An 18,612-nucleotide genomic window follows, 5' to 3' on the forward strand; every position below is an offset into this window, starting at 1 on the left:
AGAAAAAATTCAGAGCTCGTTTCACGGCTCGAGAGCACCACCACAGCACCTCAGCACTCGGCACTCGACGGTGCTCCTGCACCCTCGCAGGACTGTACCTCCATGTCTGTCCTCAGACCCAGACTCCGGACTCCAGCCCCCATCTAGTCTGGGAGGTCGGGCTGGATCAGAGCGGGAGCAGGTAATCTAGCAGTGATGCTTGAGCAGTGTAACGTCAGGAATGATGGCACGATGGGGAAGATCCTGAGTCAACGTTCCAGGCTTAAACTGGGTGTCACCTGCCAAACAGGAGCTGCCAGGGGCCTGCAAGCTTCACCCTGACCTACCTGGGCCGCTTCTGCGGGTGCCCGGGCTCTCACTCAGCGAGTGCTAGCTAATCCCCTCGCATTTGAAGAAAAAAGGCAAAGCACGGCCTCAATTACCGTAACTCGTCCCTCACAGCAGCAGCAGCCACAGCTGTTAGCCCCCAGGCCCGAATTTCCTCTCGCTGCGCCGCCTTACAGCCAACCGCAGCTGCAGCCACCAGCCACGCTCTCCACTAGCTCTGAGCCATGTTCTCTCGTGCCTGATTTCCTTTTTCTTTCCTGATTTCTGCGTATCCATTTGAGATATCTAGTGCTGTTGTGTATTTCTTTCACACAATGTTATTAATTAATGAGGCACCAAGTGCATTTTTACTGCAATTGTTTATGCACATGTGTTTAAATGCCTGTAATCTAAAGCTAGATGGTATGAATTGTCAGATTTCATTAAGCGAACAAAGGATTATTCATGGAAGAGGTGCAATTTTGAATCACAACTTGGTATTCAAGTTGATCTAGGATCTCCCTGACTTGTTTCTTTGTGTCATGTATTATAGGGTACTGCCTCTGTGGTGTACGAGTAGATTATAAAACGTTTTTCATTGTGAGGTTAGTCAGCATCCCACCCAACATGATTGCAGTAAAGTGTGGAAGCAAACTCAAATGCTAACTCCTACGCGTATGAATGTTTTAGTGACTCTGGAACAAGGTCGGAGAAAGCTGGTTATATTCCGTCTTCCCCTTTAGGGCACTCTATAACGAACTCCGGCGGCCTGATTTTTTTCAGCCAAAAGGATGTCGTATCCATATGTCAGGTTATCCCAAAAGAGACCTTTCACGTTCCTGGGTATGTACCCCTCCATTTGGAGCGTAATTTTGTGTAAACGATGTGGGACACTTACCCTTGTATCCGGTGTCTCCACCATGATGTGTTCATTCAACACTGCTGTCACCAGAAATTCCATCAGGTTCTGGCAAGCTATTGTTACTTTTGCTGCGCTATCTATCATCTTCAGAGCCCATTCCCCTTTCAATAGTGGAGTCCTCAGTAGCCTGGTCATTTTTTATTTTAAGGCCAGCTACCTTCTTCTTTTTAAATTGATATTTAATCTTGAGTTTATCTTCTTCTTTGATAATGCAGTCTGAAGTGCGATGTGTCTCCATTTGTGGCTTGACTCGCTCTATTGATCTCTGTTCTGCCATCCTTCCCCTCTCTGAGTTTTGGATGAAACCTGAAAGAAACGAGAGGAACATGTGTCAGTATCCTGATACCTCTCAGGTTTTTTAATATTATCATGGTTCCTAAGATTGTATTTTCTATCAGAGGGGTCCTGTTAAGGAGACCTGCCCCATGATACATCCTGCTTATTATTATTGATTGTTTGCTATCCCATTTCTTTTTAGAAAAATCGGGTGCTTGCTTTGAGTTATTGTTTTCAGGATTACTCTTTACTTGTGGTTTTACAGGTTGAGCTCCCAAGTTATTGCTACCCAGCGAAGCAAAGGTATCTTCGATAATTTTTGGTAATTCTTGCTCCTGTTGTGCAGGAGTGAATTCCCTCAGGCACTGGCTTATTACCACCACTTGTGCCTCCCCTTTTATGTTCTCAAGCATAATCGCTGATTCCAATGTCATTCTCAAGCCCAGTGCAGGCTCTGCCCCGAACTCATTCTGTATTTGTTTCAATACATCTTGAATAACTGCTATTGTGGGGGTACCATGAGTTCTGGTATAAACGGCAGCAAAAACTGTATCACAAGTGGCAAAATCCTCTATCGGGAGAGATATCCCTATTTGGAAGCACATTGTTAGTATTCTGTGTTTTACCTGCAGGCCCATACGGGGAAATACTGCATCACGCTGTGCTATTTCCTGTGCTTTCCAGAACGGCATTTGCTCTCGTTTAGTGGGCATTCTTCCTATAATCGCATTCAGCGTTTGTGGGCTGATCTTAGTCGTAGTCATTGGAGGCGGACCAGCTGGAGTAGCCCTCAGATGTTGAATTGTAAGTGTTCACATTATTTTATTTATTTATTTATTTATTTTTTGAAAACCTTTATTCTTCAAAAAGCATGGACACAGCTATTCAGCCGACATCCCGGAGGTTCGGCAGCTTTGAGAGAGCAGAACAAAGAAACGTCCACAGTGCAGAGCAGGAGAAGCAGAAAAGGTTCTGTTTTAAATAAATACAAACTCACACAAAACCCCAGCAAGGCGAAGGACACTGAATACCACTGGTGATTGCCCCTCAGAGTGTTCACATTATTAACTGTTTAAATTTTCTGTATAGTTTTGCTACGTCTCTGCAAAGTGTACGTAATTCAGCTGCTGGCAATGTATTAATCTCTGGATGCATTGTGTAAGCAGCTAGGACTGGTCCAGTTGCTCTGTCTCTGCTGAACAGACCAAGTGGGGGAGGGAGTCTTTAAACCAATTAATCTGTTCTTTGTATGTTAACAGGATTTCTTTTTCCACAAGTGGAAAGTATTCTTCAGGTGTCTCATCTTCAATGTAAGTATGAAACAAATGTATGCGTGCATCTGCAGGTGGGAATTTTACCCAAGAATAGAATACCTCTGTCCTGAATGCTTTGTGTGCCTCAATCACGAAGATGACATTTCCACTTATTGCTGGGAGGCCGTATTCTACTAATTTCATAGTAACCGCATGTCTGAAATTTTCTGTAATGTTAAGAGCAATTTCCTGATTTTCTTCCACTGCATTAACAACTCCTCCATCTGGGACAGACATTGTGGAACTAAGTAGTAAGGAAAAGAGATGTTGGTTTTGCACAATGTACAACATTTTAAATGCTTTAAACTTGCACACCTAGAGCCAATAGAAAGGGTTCAACTACTCAGCTGCAGCGGATTTCCCTTCTCACTGCAGATGTCTCTGGTTAAATGTGAGTACAGGTCTCTGAGAAAGCATGACTGAACTACTCAGATTTGAGTGTTAAATAAGAAACAAACCAACATTGGTGGCGACATGCCGTGTAGTTCCTAAAATACAATAGATCTGCGCATTCAGACAACATAAACTAAAGGATTGGTGTCTGTAAAGATACCGGACACCCCCAAAGGATATCTTAACCTTTAGACCAGCTAGGTCACAGTGCCACTATAAGCCTCCTAACCTTACGAAGGAGCGAATAGTTTCTGACAACCATCGAGCATGACAGACAACTTGATCCTTCAGGGATCACGGAAACAGTACAGTACTTTTTGCTCAGTCAATCGTGCTCACTGAGTCTCAGAGAGATATATATAATAAACGTTGGGGATGTTTTACAATAAGAATTTATTGAACAAGCGTCATTCTAGTATAAAACATGTTTGCTGGGACAATCAATAGACAGGAGCTAACATAAGAGAATTCAAACACAAACAGAGCAAATAGAAGGTAGAATTCTACCATGGTGCTAAAACAGTTATTATAATGAAGCATATAATCATGACAGTAATCAAGCATTCTCCTACAATGTGGACCCTACCGAAGTCTACCTAAGTGTGGGTGTTAAGCCAAGAATCTCCTAGGAAAGAGCCAACCCCATCATCTGATGGGAGAGAATGAAGGACCCCATCCTGGTCTCAAGTTGGACACCCCGCAAGGGATGTCAGACTGCTGAGCGTTTAAGCTTCTGAAGGACGGTATACCAGTGTCTTGTGTCAGCATGGAAGCATTTCCTCCTTCACTAGTGAAGGTGTAGTTCTTTTATACAGAAAAGGTAGTCCCAGGGTTTCTACCACAATAGAGAATTTTATGAGTTTGATTATGTAGATGAGCATAAATAAATAAATGTAATATATACAAAATAGCCTAATCACCCTAGGATGAAAGATAACAAGGACTTTTGAACAGAGTGTGTTAATCTGTTATGTACGTCAGGTGCGGGAATTTTACTAAGAATCCTCATGCATAATAAAGGAGGCTAGTTTTAAGGAAACCAATCAACATTTATTCAGCACATAACTAGGTAAAAGGTCACGCTTGCACCGGTATGCAGAGCAAGGTAAGAATAATGTAGGTGAAAGGATGCATTGCTACTTAGGCCTAGATTGTGGGACATAACCATTTTAGTGCACTCACTGTGGCTGGGAGAAGCCCTTTCTGGGGTAGAATTACGCTCCTGATCAGCCAAAAATCGTGTTGATGGCGTGGTCGAAAATTTGGAGTTGTCCGAACGCATCTCTACCAACCATGCTGTTTAAGACAGGTAAAGCCAGAAAACCATTGCAAGTCCCCATATGAGCTGGATTTCCACATGCCCTAAAATGAGTGCACTCATGCTGCCTCAAAAATTGGCCAGCACAGAAATTAGTTTGCTGCACAGTATCGTCAAGAACCATACCATGTAAAAAAAGTTGTAAGTGACAATGGGAAAAACATTTCAGTATTGATTTTACATCCATCAACTCCACTGAAAACACTACTTACAGGCAGAAACTCAGAGGGGTTGTCAAATGTGCACTGTAGCTGTGCTCTGCATGGCATCTGTGTGTACTGTTGATTGTAATTTGATACCACTGTCTCTCAACACACGTCGTCTTTGTAAAATTACATCACGACTGCCTTGGTGTGCTCCATAACCATGTTTTCAGATTCACTAACAGATTAATCATCATCTGATGTAACTCCATCAATGGAAAAAATCACTTCCAGATTCTGATACATGATCCTACCCCTCGGATGCTGCCTCAGTGTCTGATCTGACTTCAAAGCTCCACTTCATTGTCAAACATAAGACCTGAGTAGCAGTCAACCAGCGAGAGGTTATGTCTGTTTGTAGAGGTGGACCTCAGCAATGCCTACCAGTGCTAGGGGTTCGCCCTTCTCTGCACAAAAGTCCTCAGACCAGAAAATAGAAGTTGGCATAGAAGCTGAAATAGTAAAAAGATATTTTATTAACCTCATGAGGTGGAACTACATTCACACAGCACCCTTCTGTAGTGTATGAAGTAGCACAAGGAGTAGAAGAATCAGGGGTCTTTTATACCCACACAGGAGCTCAAAAGAAGGCGGTACAAGCACACATAGGAGAGTTACATACATAAATGGTCATGAAAAGAATGCACAGTCAACAGTAAAGGAGGAGCCAGCAGTTGCTGACTTTGGTAAAAACAACCTGACAGTTACAGACTAGAGCAGGTGCATGGGCAGCTACAGACTCTTCTGCACATGTGCAGAGTAGCAGAGGCTAAGTATAGCCAGTTCTTTGAGCAAAGCACAAGGGCAAGCAACAGTGAAGAAGGAAAAAGCACATGGTTGACAAAATGGCTGCCGGAAACAAGATGGCTTCAGCTAAATGCTAACAGCGATCTCTGCCAAATTTCCACAGACAACCCTTTTAGCGTTGGCTGAAGACATCTATAATCTAGAAGAGTCTAGGTACAGATCATGTATGTCGATTCTCATCATTTCATCAATCTCTTTATCTAGTACACGCTGGGCATTCATTTGCCTAACATCACGTCTGGTAGGTGTACAAGCAGTGATACAGATGGACCAAAGCATTGGACCACATTGTATACACAGGCAGCATGTCATTAGAATTGCAAGTAATATGCACAGCACTGTTAAAAGTTTCCAGCCCCAGGTAGAGACCAATGTCCAAAACCAACTGGCCAAAGTCCATGTGCCAGTATCAGGGTGAATCTCAGCAGCTATTCTGTGTAACTTGGATATTGCATCAAAAACTGAAGGAGCATGAGCTAGAATGTACACGCAACAACTACTTCCTATGATGCGACATGCACCACTTCGATCAGCCAGAACCACGTCCAGGACCATACGGTTTTGGAGCACCACAATCCTCGCAATCTGTAGTTCCTCTCTGATGTTTCCAAGTGCCATAGCTGTCTGGTTGGTCACAGCTTCCTCGACACAAGTTAATCGTCTGATTTTCTTGCTGTTCAAGGTAGCACCAACAAAAAAGAACAGCCCCAAATTAAAGTCAACATATTGCTGCAGTGCGGTGTCAGTCTGATCTACCACATCATTACTTATTGTTCTTTTGTATCGGTTCTTAGAAATGTCATTAAACAGTCGATAGTCCTTGTGATATGATGCAGGTGCCAGAAACACAGGAGGCAGCAAAAAGGATACAAAACAGACACCAGACCATCCAACAGGAAGCTGGTAGTATCACTTGTTTCCGCAAATAAAGTATGTATTATGTGAAGACGAAAAACTGCTGTTATTGGTACCATCAATAGTCAAAACCTGAGTACATTCGCTTCTTCCCACTGGAATTTTCCCCACACTACTCGCACATAAATCTGCTCGGGCTCTAGTGACAGCTATAACAAATGGTCCATTACCCTTAGCAGGTCGAGTATTTGGGTAAACATAATGTGCAGAAGCATTTCCTTGTTGGTACTCCTCCATCTCCCATTTAGTCCCTTTAGCTTGCTGATCACCTTCTTCATCAGGATAACATGCTTTATTAAGGTAGTAGTTTAATCTCCCTACACTCATATCAGTAATATTAGCCACTTGAGAAGCCAATAGAAGTGCAAACCAGGCTTGACAAGAGCCATTGTGGGAAAGGGAAGAGGAATGAAAGGTGTTCCTCCCTTTTTCTGATGAGCTGGCATCATTTCACACACCCAACAGTCAGTAATGTTCGTAGCATTGTGCGTGTGGTGCAACATCTGAATGAACGTGTTGTTCAGATAAGACTGTCTATGTTTTTGCTCACAGTAAGGGAGAGTAAAATAGTGGTGTTCAATGGGTGCTGGAGTAGTGACAATCAGTTTTTGTCGGGCAGGAGCCACTTCCTCTACATCCCAAGTTATCACTGCCATAGTGATCATAGTGACCGTGACCCCAACAACACACATAATCTTCTTGTCGCAAATCCTTGCAGCAGTTGATGCTTTCTCCATAGGCACATTCATCTTGTTGTTGAAGTAACAAAACCGTTGGAGCTCTAAAGTCCTGGGCAGCCGTTGGTATCTTCCCCTTTGCAGCTCAGTTTTTCACTAACCCAGGATGTTTGCTCAACCAGACTCTTTCAGTAATGCAGTTTCTCTCTGGGGTCGTAGCTGATATCGAGATGCACCAGGGATTGTGTGTTCCGGGAAGACTTCCTCAGATTCCTCAGGTGGTATGGCTTGGCCTCTCTCTGTATCCAGGATGTCTCGATGGTCGGCAAGTGCAGCATGTTCTACCAAGTCAAATGGCACCTTTTTACAGTGTGTGGAGTGTACCCAGTTCTTCCGATTGGTCGCTCGGACTGCAGTTCTCGTAGCGAGGAGGACTTGCTCCGGGCCGTGCCACCTAGGCTCCAAGCTGCTCGATCTCTGGAAGACCTTGACCATCACATGGTCACCGGGCCGCAGCTCGTGGCCTTCACCTTTCGACCTGTCAGGAAGAGCTTCTCGAACCTGTTGATGAATAGTAAGCAGACTGTCAGTCAACTGCGATAGATAATCGTTTATCATAACACAAGGTACATCATATATGGGGCGTGGCTTCGGAATCCCCCAAATATTCATAGGCCTACCGAATACCACCTCATACGGTGTAAGGCCAGATCGTGTATGCGGTACCGATCTAATGGACAGTAATGCCAGGGGTAGTGCATCAGGCCACTTCAGAGATGTGGAAGCCTGGATTTTAGCTAGTTTAAGCTTAAGAGTAGCATTATATCGTTTCATTAGTCCTGCTGATTGTGGGTGGAAGGCAGCATGAAACTTCTGCTTAATCCCCAATCCTTTCAAGACATACTCAACAACTTGCCCAATAAAATGGGGTCCGTTATCACTCCACAAAAGTTTGCAAACACCAAATCTAGGGAAGAATTCCTTTAGAGCACCTTCGCTGTAGTAAGAGCTATATTATCTTTTATAGGGTATGCTTCCATCCACTTACTAAAAACACATACCACTACTAGAACATACTTTAAATTATTACAGCGTTCAAGCTGGATGTAATCCATCTGCAAAACCTCAAATGGCGCAGTTGGTGTAGCAAACCCTCCTGTTGGAGTTTGTGTCCCTTTTCCAGGATTGTACTGGAGACAAATCAAGCAGGACTGCACTATCTTTTTAGCCGTGCCAGCAATTTCTGGATGATCCCAAACTTGCGTAAGCAACTTTGTTATTGAGGATGCTCCAACATGTGCTGGCCCATGTGCCATATGAATCATAGGATGTAAATATGCTGTGGGAGGTCTCCATTTAGTCATGTCTTTATTCCTCCAATAGTCCTCATCATCCAATGTTCCCTCCTTAGACCATTGCTCAAGTTCTTCTGTAGAGGCAGATCGCTGCATATCAAGCACTTCCTGCCTGGTATCATGCCAACGTTCAGCCTGTGACTTCACTACGTACACTGATGTAGTACTTGACTGCATTGCAGTTTCGCGGGCTGTGCTGTCTGAAAAGGCATTACCTTGCCCTATTTTATCTGTTACTTTCTTATGTGCATTACACTTAACAATCGCAATCTTCTTCGGATATGTCAAGGCAGTCAGGAGATAATGCACTAATTCTCCATGCACTATTTGCGTTCCATGTGATGTAAGGAAGCCTCTTTCCTTCCAGAGTAGCCCAAAGTCATGAGCCACTCCAAAAGCATAGCGGCTATCTGTATAAATATTAACAGACAAATCAGTACTAAGTTCACACTCTCTTGTTAGTGCTATCAGCTCAGCTGCCTGGGCTGACTTCTGTAGAATACGAGCTGTCTCAACTACTGTGTGAAGCGTTGTAATTGCATATGCAGCTGAGGTCGTACCATCTGGTAATCGTAAACAGGACCCATCAACCCATAATTCTCCATCAACCTTTTAAAGGGGCGTGTCTTGTAGGTCAACACGACCCTTTGTCTGTTCCTCAGTAAGGAATATACAATCATGAAACTCTTGTGGCTGGGATTGAGTAGCCGGAAATGGCAACAGAGTAGCCGGGTTAAGGGTTGAACATCTTTTCAGAGTGACATGAGGGGCCAAAAGTGTCAGTTCATATCCTGTCAAACGAGCACTGGTTAAATGCTGTGTTTTAGTCTGGTTCAAAAGGGCATCAACTGCATGGGGTACTAGCACAAACAATCTATGTGACAGGACTATCCCTTCACTCTGAAGTATGGACACAGCTGCCGCTGCAACAGAGCGAAAACACCCAGGCAATGCATGAGCGACTGGATCAAGAACAGCTGAAAAATATGCGCAAGGACGCTGCTTATCACCATGTGTCCGTACTAGAACTGAGAGTGCACAACCATCCCTCTCGTGTACATAGAGTGTAAAAGCCTTAGTGTAGTCTGGAGTGCCTAATACTGGTGTAGAACATAAAGCTTGACGCAACTGCTGAAAAGCATTCTGACATTCTGTAGTCCATGGGAGGGGAATTGGAGTGTCTTTAGTCAAGAGGGCCAACAAAGGTTTTACAATGTGTGAAAAACCCAAAATCCATTGCCTACAAAAGGAAGTAAGACCAATAAATGCACGATCATCTTTCTGGGTACGAGGCACAGGCGTGTCTAAAATAACTTGAATACGATCTGGTGTGAGTGCACGTCCCTCCTTTGACAGGAGGTAACCTAAATTGGTAACCTGCTGTCTACAATATTGCAATTTCTTTCGAGAAACCTTGTGATGGTGTGATGCAAGAAATGAAAGCAATAACAGTGTTCCTTCTTCACACTGTTTAGCGGTATCAGCTGCCAACAGGATATCATCAACATATTGTATGAGAGCCACCCCTGTTGGTACAGGGAAAGAATCAAGCTGTCGTTTTAAAGCTTGGCTGTAAATACTAGGACTCTCTGTATACCCCGGGGAGCTCTACAGAATCTGAAGGATCGATTATTCAAAGTGAAACTGAACAAATATCGGCTATCAGGATGAATTGGAATCGAGAAGAAAGCATTCTTCAGATCAATCAAAATGTAGTTGCAGTTGGAGGAACCATGGTGAGTGTCATGATGTCAGAGACTACCGGGTATTGGGGCACTACAATCTTATTTACCTCTCGCAAATCAATGATAAACCTGTAAATGTTATTATCAGTATCTTTCTTCAAAATGGGAAGGATAGGACTATTGCAAAATTTGTAAGGGACTTCTTCCACAACTCCTACTGCAATCAGGTCTTGAACAATACATATTAATGCTTCTACGCCTTCTCGAGAAATGTTGTATTGAGGCTATCGAGGCAATGAAGCACCTTCCCTCACTTGAATATGGACTGGTGGGATAACCATTTGTCCCTCATCGGTATCTAATGTCGCCCACAAAGTACTAGGGAGTGATACCAAGGCAATATCTTCTCTAATGAGATAAGACTTCTCAACCATGGGATAGTTATCATTTAAAATAACACGCACACCTTCTGGGGTACAACGTATCATAGCCCGGAAAGGCTTGAGCATATCAAGACCCACAATATTGTCTGGTGTGTTAGGGGAAAGCAAAAATGGACATGGAGCAGAAACTGTATCCACATGAAATGCAAGTGGTTGTGAGAGGGGGTTAAGGGAAGGAGTTCCATTGAAACCTATCAATGTGATTGTTAAGCCAGACAGGGGATCCCTTGGAACCAATTGTTTAGACAGAGCGCTACGAGTAGCTCCTGTGTCAACCAAAAACCGATCAGTGGAACCCAAAACATGTGCATTAACATAGGGACCCTCCTGATCTACTGGGACTTCAACTGATTCCTTACCCCATCCTAGGCATTCCTATGCATAAGCAGAATCTTTCAAATCAGCAGTCGGATAAGCAGACATTTGATATTGGTTACGCCTATCAAAAGTATTAGAAGAATTCTGAGTATGATCAACAGCTTCAAACCTAGTGCGACTATCCATACCTCCCTTGTATTCTGAATTCCCTGGATGGCCTCTCATTTGTCCTCGACCACGCTGATACTGCTGAGTACGCAATTGTGGACAGTCAGCAACCCAATGTCCAAACTCCTTACAATATGCGCACTGATCAGAAGACAAATTAACTCGGGGAAAAGAGGGTGCACCAGGGCGGTACATCGCACATCCGCCTCTGCCACCACCTCTACAGGATGGACCATAAACCTGAGCTAACATAACCTTCGTTTTTAAATCTTTATTTTTTTTATCCTCGTTGCCCTTAGCTTCCAATTCCTGACATTCATAATACTGAGCCATAGTCAAAAGAGAGACTGGAGAAGACGTAGTCCATAAACTCTCACTGGCCTTTATGCGAATAGCTATTTCTGGCAGCATGTTCACGACAAATTTATCGGCAAACAGATGCCTGCCCGTGTCATTTGTCAATGACTGGCCACTGAAGTCATGGAATGTCTCCTCAAAACATGTAAAGAAGTCAGAGACCGATTCATCTGTCTTTTGTTTACAGGATGCTAACATAGTCCAATCTATCTTTTTAGGAGGAATGAGAGTTTTAAATTTAACAATTATAGCTCTTGGAAGGTCTAAAATCAGTTGTTGCGGTTTCTGTGCTGGTTCCCGTTCTCTATCTGTCCTCTCTAATTCCCTCCAAACATCTCCAAAAGCTGCCTCATCATCTACTTTACAAATAGATCTCCACATATCAGGGGGTAGGATAAGCCCAAAAAACATATCAATATGAGGCAAAGTCATAATACAAGAACCAATAGCTCCTTCAACTTCTTCGTAAAAAGCCGCCAGATTTTTCCGCGGGTCTGGCAAAGCAGTCTTAAGAGCCACAACATCTGCTCTACTCCAAGGAGTATAGACCCAATTATAAATGAAATATCCCTTCGCATCATCGGAAGTTTTATCGTCATCCTTTCCCGTACCCTTAGGAGGTACATACAAAGGTGCAGCTTCACGCATTGGTTTCCAATGAATTGCAATAGCCTTATCTGTCCCTGGGTTGCCATCCTGCGGCACGGTGGGCTGATTTGTTTGTTCAGCTGCAGTGGCTGCCATTTTCTCCTCCCGCAAACGGAATGCCTCAGCTCGCAGTTTAACCAAGCGTCTAATTAAGTCTGACACCTGAGAAGGGAGGAAAAGACCGTCACGCAATTGTTTACAATCGTTTGCTATATCAACAGGCTCTAACTCTGTGGAATGCTTTTTAAACCGTGCAATCACTTCTGTGGTAAATGTTTCTACAAAATATAACTGTTCCCTATCCTGCCATTGTTGTACATCAGCTACAAGATCTGAAGCAGAAATGTGATCATGAGCTGCTTTACGAGCAGCTGATCTAAGAGCGGCTGCACGATCAGCCGGTAGAATTGAGCGAGTCTGACGCTGAGCATCGGATCCTAACTGATCCTGATCTGTAGGAGAAATATCATCATCAGAGTCAATAGTAGGGGCAGAGGGAAAAGTGTATGGAGGCGGGGAGCGATCTAACAAAATTAAATCGTCCTGTGGTTTATTAAGTAGAGGGTAAAGGGGGCACCGGACAGGGTATTGGCCATTTACCTGTAAACAAAGCTCCCTATCCTCTCTCTCTTTTATCTCCTTCATTTCTTTATTTTTCAATTCCAGCGCTTTTGCATGGATATTTTTGCGTTGTTCTTTTTCTACCAAAGCTTGCTCTCTTCTCACACGTTCACAAGGTTCTTTCTCCCACATCCGTACACAATCAAACATATCCTGTCTACTTTTGCGTTTAAACATACATTGCTCCACATACTGAATCTTTTTAAGATCAAATGACCCACTTATAGGCCATCGCAACTCAGGATCCTTACTAGTATATTTATTCTATAACGTGCTGTACATTATAGAAAAAATAAAAATTTTAATATGCATATCCCTATTTGGTGTACCCTCTGGGGGAGCCGGCTGATTCCGTTCAAGATCCATATTGGTACCTCCAAGAAAACAACACATTCTACGAAGTGTGCTTGAAACAGGCATGCCAAGAATATTGTAGTATATACAATATTATACGCAAAGTAGCACTTAACTCAAAGTGTGCTGTTCAAGTTTTTCAAAATGTTCTCATTACCTGCCTATATAAATTGCAATGTATATATATCCAAACAAGTCAAGTTTGTGGCCAAATACTAACAAACAAATGTCGACGACCTTACTAAGCACAATCCATAAGCTCCCAACTGCCAAGTTCTGAATCAACCAAATGGTCTCTGCACGGCGAACACCAGAAGGAATCTCAGTCACGGACCGGCACCGCCTGGAGGGTCAATATCAGGAGAAGTGGAAGAAGCACCGCGGCTGTGAAGACACGGGTCTCCTCACGCAGTGATCACCCGTAGCGAGATTCCAATCCTCCGTCAAAACCGCTCCTTCGGGTATCCGAGTCGCCGATGAGCCCCACGTTGCACGCCAATTTGTAGAGGTGGACCTCAGCAAGGCCTACCAGTGCTAGGGATTTGCCCTTCTCTGCACAAAAGTCCTCAGACCAGAAAATAAAAGTTGGCACAGAAGCTGAAATAGTAAAAAGCTATTTTATTAACCTCATGAGGTGGAACTACATTCACACAACACCCTTCGGTAGTGCATGAAGTAGCACAAGGAGTAGAAGAACCATGGGTCTTTTTTACCCACACAGGAGCTCAAAAGAAGGCGGTACAAGCACATGTAGGAGAGTTACATACATAAATGGTCATGAAAAGAATGCACAGTCAACAGTAAAGGAGGAGCCAGAGGTTGCTGACTTTGGTAAAACAACCTGACAGTTACAGACTACAGCAGGTGCATGGGCAGCTACAGACTCTTCTGCACATGTGCAGAGTAGCAGCGGCTAAGTATAGCCAGTTCTTTGAGCAAAGCACAAGGGCAAGCAACAGTGAAGAAGGAAAAAGCACATGGTTGACAAAATGGCTGCCGGAAACAAGATGGCTTCAGCTAAATGCTAACAGCGATCTCTGCCAAATTTCCACATGTTTACTATCTGAAGATTCCCCAAATAATGAGTGTTATGTCACGTGCAGAGACACTCAGAAAATGTGTGTGAAGTGTGAATGTTAAGAAGTATGTAAGAGATGTGAGATGAATGCTAGAATGCACTGACATTCCAGGGTGGAGGTTGTCTCCAATTAATCGTCAAGTAATTTGAAAAAAATCCAACATTTCCCTAGAAGAAAGTCAGCAATACAGTGAAAAAATGTATAATCCTTCAATTTGCAACACACACATCAGTAAGGCAAAATGAAATACAATTTAATTTACAAATATTGAAAAAGAATCAACTAAGCACAACTTCATAGCTCTGGCATACCTATCAAGACACCCCATGTTAAACGTTTATTGTTTCACTAGTCTCAGTTCACACTATACAATCTTATATGTATACTTCTTTTCTTTCACAAATGTGCAAGTAATATACCTGAATGCAAATGCAAAACAAGCAACTGAAGTGGTCACCTTGTCTGGTCAAAACCAACCCCAATTCAATATATGTACATAGAATGCAAAGGGATTGAGAAAATGACATGTAGTAATTCAATTGCATTGTGTTGCGTTCTCCTCACATGATAGTAAACAGACTATTCTAAAGTCTTACACAACTGTAGGAAATAAAAACACTAGTAACTGGGTGTCATGCTGTTGTGGGAGTTATGTTTTGATTAGATCCTTATGCAAATTAACATGAATCTATCACTATTTAAACAAAAATATTGTGATATTTAGTAACACATTTTCTGACTTCTCCTTAACTAAGACTAACTTTAGCCCTCAACGTCATCTTCAAAAATATGTCTGTCACTTCATAATGTTCACTGTGTGTTTATATTTTCTCATTTGACACTGCTCGCAGCAGAATGTGCACTGTTCATTTTGTAATGAGTTGCTGTTCTGGAAGGAACTACGAAGGAAGCCTTTTGATATTTTTAAGGCTCTTCCTGCTTGCTCACTGGAGACTGTTCAAGTATGAGGCTTTCCATTGCTTGGTGTATTTTGCCACCTATGATAACATTAGGTAAGAATGAGTTTAATATATTCAATTTAGGGGATTGTGCGAACATGGTGGGTTTATATGATGTTTTGTAATGCTGAACTGTGATTTAATGCTGAATAGATACATCTGCTCATACGATGCTGACTCTGCAAAATCATTGATTTCTGTGCTAGAAATATGTATATAAATAAGACCCCTGAATTTGGGGGTAAGCCAGACACTTTTGGGTTTGTACTAGGATTACAGCCAGGAAAGCCGCCTGACTCTTTGTTATTTTGATGTGTACTCTGCTCTTACTGACTTTTCAGATTCTGCCTATTCCTCTATCTATTTAAAATGCTAAAATAATTATTGGCAAATTGGTTCTATGCCGTATGATTGATTCAATGAACTAACTGAGCCTTATGGTTAGACCAAATTGGATTACTTGTGGTGTTCCAGTGTACCAGAGCTTCTCCCCAATGAAATAGTGTGAGTCTTATAAGGGTGGAATAAATTGTAAGTAATTGAGGCCTTTAGATGGTACATTGTGGGATTTTTAGTTGAGAGCGTGGATTTGTCTGGAGTCCTGAATTACAATGTATGTGAGATTTTTTGTTATGCACTTCTCATTTGTGGTTCATTAAGTGGTTTATTTGCTGTGATCTTGATGTTTTTATCATATTTGTGAGATAGAGAATTATTATTTCTCATTGTGTTCATTAAGATGAAAAGGGGCTGATTTTGGGTTTGCAGTTAAGAAAAGATTGGATTTTTATGTTTATTGTTGGTTAAGGTGACCAAATTCGTCATAATACAAGATCTTGAAATATGCAGTTGAACATTTTGCAAAGTGGTATTGTTTTTTGTGAGGCGCCAAATACACCCCAATGTAGGGATTTTTCAGATTTAATTAGAGCTTTTTCAAATTTAGTGTGATCTAATTTAGATTGGTGTTTGTTTATTATTTGGTGCACAGAAGTAAACACGATTGCTGCTGGAGAATCTGCTTAGTGTGATTTGTGGTTGACAAGTGCCATGGAGGTACTTGTCTTGTTTCTAATAATTTGTCAGTTCAATTTCCTTGGTTTTCCCCCTTTTCTTCTCCTTATTGAGATTGAGTAGGCAAGATTTACTTTGTTTACGTTGTTGTTGTGTTGATTTCTGTTCATGAAGGAGTTGTTCTGGAATTGGCTGGCTGATAGGCCTGGGCAAAATTTCCGTTCCGTTCGCGGAATTTGCGATAATTTGGCATTTCCGCGTTCCGCGGAGAGCGCAGAAATGTCCAAATTTCCGCATTCCGCAGCTTTGCGATAATTTGGTTCTTGCTCGCGCTGTAAAATAATACATTCTCGCGCGCGCGCGATCGCCTTACCTGAATCCCCGCGTTCGCCGACAAGTTTTCCCGATCCGGTCGCGTTCTCAATGAGATGTTGTATTGTTTTAGCCATTTGCGCTGTCTCGCGACAGTTCGCGTCCGCAGTGACGTCATGCGTCGCGCGATCACGTCTTTTTTCTCGCGATCATGCACCGCGAGACAACTGAAAACAAGATGGCCGCGCCCGCAAGCAAACACATGGGTAAGTTGGCGACCCGCAACCATGCAGAAAATCTCGCGAACATGCCGGAAAAAAACTTCCGCATCTTCGCGATATTTCTGCTTGTTTGCGGAGATTTTTAACTTTTTCGCGATAATTTTCGGAAGTCGCTTCCGCAAATTCCGCCCACCCCTACTGGCTGACACTGCCAGTCACACAAGGTTTAGTGATATGTTACAATGTGTTGTTCTGTCATCGGTGACTTGTCTCTGTGGGTCATGCAGTTTTTGGTTTACCTTTGTCATAGTTGTGATGCAATTGGCTGATTTTCATTTTATTTTTGTGTATTTTGCAATAATTTTGATCAAGTGAAAAAGATGCTGGATTGAAAACGCCTAAAGCCTCTAAAGTTGTTCCTAATATGGCAGTGAAAAGGTTACTTGTGAAGAAACTCCTGCATTTGAAATGATGTCGGACATCTAATTTTATCCATGCCTGTGGCACCTTTGATATTACAATGCTTGATTACCTGAGACAAACAATGTTTGAGAGAAAGCCGCAACTGAGACCTACACAATTTGTGTCATTAAATGAATGTGATCAGGTCAATGGTTTTCAATGGTTAGAATCCAAGTGGTGCATGAAGAGGAGACACAATGCAAGTTGTTGGTGTAATCCCTTCAAAAGTTACCAAGTGTTAGAAATTGGGTTCCTGGTTGACTTGGGGCAAGCTCAGATCAAACAGTAACCACCAACCTAGTCAGGGTAGGTCACACACACACACCCTAAAGTAACCTGTGCTCACCCCCTGGTAGCTTGGCACAGAGCAGCCAGGCTTAACTTAAGAGGCAATGTGTAAAGTATTTTTGTGACACTTCAAATATAGAACAGTGAAAACACTACACAAAAAGATTCCACTGCAAGTTAGAAAATAGGTCCTAATTTAATAATTAAACAAAACAAGACCAAAACAATAGAAATCCAATGAGTAGTACTCAAATATGATTTTTTGATTATAAACTGTAAAATAGCCATCAGAAGCAATAAGCGCTTGTAGGAGAGTAGGATCTGCACTTATGTTGCCCCCACTTTTTTTCTGATGTATACACTGGTTACTGGCTATAGTCTGGCTGGGTCCCTGCTAATCAGGGTCCCAGTCTCTCAATTCTCGCTAAATGACTTGGTGTGCATATTAGATGCACTAATGATTGGATACTGTGGTACCTTATGAGCCCCTAGTATATGGCACCATAGGTACCTAGGGCATTGGTACTTCACAGGCCTACCAGGGGCTGCAGCATGTATTATGCCACCCCTGGGAAGCATTCTCAATCTGATACCACAGGCCTGCTACTTCAGCCTGTGTGAGATAGTGTTAGCACTCGTCACTGAGGTATAGGGTCCTATGTCTCACCATACACACACATATAACCCTATCAGCCACCCCTATAGCAGGCCCTATCAATCCTGAGGGCAGGGTGCTTGGTTTACTATGTGAGGGGGTGCTTCTGCATGAGCAGGACCCCTCTGCAGCTGGCAGAGTCTATTCTCTGTGGCTGTTTGTGGATGCGGTTATACCATATACTCTTAAGTGCATTATAACCTAGCGGTAAATGCTAACTTTGGAATGACTGCATCAAAACATGTCGTGTTTGGTGTCAAACAACTTGGAATCATACCCCCACATCAGTAACTGGTGTGGTAGTATGATCCCACCCTTCTAGAGGGGACGACATGTACCCACTGTACTTAGTCGACAGAAATCTGAAAGAGCCCTGACATCACAAAATGGATGCCACCAGCACAGACACTGAGCTGCCCTCCTGCTGCTGACTGAAACTCGCAGTGGAGGAAGCTAAACAATAGGCATCCTGTCACAGGGAGGTGTCACCACCTTCCAGACAGGATTTAGTGTATTGGAGCTAGGTGGGTGCACTCCTAGAGT

Source organism: Triturus cristatus, chromosome 8 (genome assembly GCF_964204655.1).
Source record: "Triturus cristatus chromosome 8, aTriCri1.1, whole genome shotgun sequence".
In the NCBI taxonomy this organism is placed as follows: Eukaryota; Metazoa; Chordata; class Amphibia; order Caudata; family Salamandridae; genus Triturus; species Triturus cristatus.